The sequence below is a fragment of the Amphimedon queenslandica genome, unplaced genomic scaffold (genome assembly GCF_000090795.2).
Source record: "Amphimedon queenslandica unplaced genomic scaffold, v1.1 AMPQUscaffold_9538_Cont18386, whole genome shotgun sequence".
In the NCBI taxonomy this organism is placed as follows: domain Eukaryota; kingdom Metazoa; phylum Porifera; class Demospongiae; order Haplosclerida; family Niphatidae; genus Amphimedon; species Amphimedon queenslandica.
Genome location: NW_003550190.1, coordinates 1 through 1570, shown reverse-complemented (window position 1 = coordinate 1570; position 1570 = coordinate 1). Strand labels below are relative to the sequence as shown.

Sequence of the window (1570 nt, the reverse complement as noted above, 5' to 3'; positions counted from 1 at the left end):
CAGTTGCTGACTACTTAAGCTCAGATTTTTCTGGACGAACTAATGTTTTTTTGGACCCAAATTTTCCAGAAAGGTTTAGCATACGCTATCTGTCACAAGGGAATGCTGTTGCTCTCCAACCAACTCTTTCTTTTGATTACTTGATTGCTGCTGAAACTGATTCAGGTGATCCACCAATACCATCAGGAGTTGTACTTGTATACAGACGTCTTAGCATTACAATAGAGGATATAGACAGTGAGCTTGTATTGAATCATTTTATTGTGATCATCTCTCATTTTATAGTAATTACTGTTGGTCTTCAAGAGCCATCAATAGTTTTAGAAGGTAGTACTGCTACAGCTAGGGTTGAACGTCAAATAATTGCATATGAAGCTCCTTTTGAAGTCACTGTCTCAAATGAGAGGTACTTTGGCCCATTGAGTCCTGATCAAGCTGCTGTTGGAGACTTTGGTATGACATAATAATTCTTTATAAATTATGATTTTTTCCCCTCTTTAATTTAGATTTCTTTAACTTCACTGAACAGCGTAGTGTTGTGTTTCAACCAACACCAGCATATAAATTTTACTTTCATCAACATTTTGAACGTGTTGCTTTCTTGATGCCATGGGATAATATTGTAGAGTTACAAGAAGTGTTTAGGTGGAGACTCAGTGTTAATGATTCTAGAGTTAGACTAGATCCTTACAAAACCACTCAAATGGTAAGACTTGACAATCTAGATGGTAAGCCATTTTTGGGATTGATTTATTGTTGTTCTGTTATAGCTTTTTATATTGGATTTAAAAATCTACACGTTACTATAAGAGAAGGAGAAGTAGCCCCATTAACTATAAAGCAGTTAGGAAATGAGACTGGTGGTGTAGGCATTGGAGGGTATCCAGAGAGTCGTTTAAGTCTAATTCGATTGAGACACATATCTGGGACTGCTAAAAATGGTTAATAGTAGTTAGTTGTTTAGCAATATCAGTTTTTTTATTTTAGGTGCTGATTTCTCCTTCAATGCTACTGTTCCAAGATTTACCTACCGAGCCAATAATACGCTGAATGATATTTTATTCCAGCCTATCACAAGTTTTGAAGATAATATCATTGAGGAAAATGAAACAATAAGAGTCATCATAGTACCTAGTAATGATAATTTTGTTCTAATACAGAGAGACAGGCAGACAGCTACCATCACCATTGTTGATGATGATTGTAAGTTATAAAATAATAGAGAGGATATTTTATTCATTGCATTGTATAGCTGGTGTGCTGTCATTAGAGAGAGGAACATATGATGTGATTGAGAATGAAGGAACTGTAGAAATATGTGCTGTACTAACTGGAGGGGTATTACCAACTGATACAAGAATAACTCTACAAGCTTGGGATAACACTGCACAACTTAGGAGTGAGTATTAATTGGCATTAATATTGCATTAATGATGATTTGTCCTTTAATTAGGTGACTATAGTACCCGTAAAATTCATCCAATATTACGTTCATCTACAATAAAGACATGTGGTAGATTTAATATCATTAATGATCTCATTAGAGAACCACTATTTGAGACTTTACAGT

General features: G+C 34.9%; 1 long non-coding RNA gene across 1 annotated transcript; it reads left to right on the top strand.

Annotated features, from left to right (window-relative positions):
- Nucleotides 1–1011: 1011 nt before the first annotated feature.
- LOC109590750 (uncharacterized) lies at nucleotides 1012–1520 on the top strand. The gene is made up of 3 exons (XR_002189489.1): nucleotides 1012–1203; nucleotides 1253–1399; nucleotides 1454–1520. It is a non-coding gene; the product is annotated as an uncharacterized LOC109590750 (long non-coding RNA).
- The last annotated feature ends 50 nt before the right edge of the window (nucleotides 1521–1570 follow it).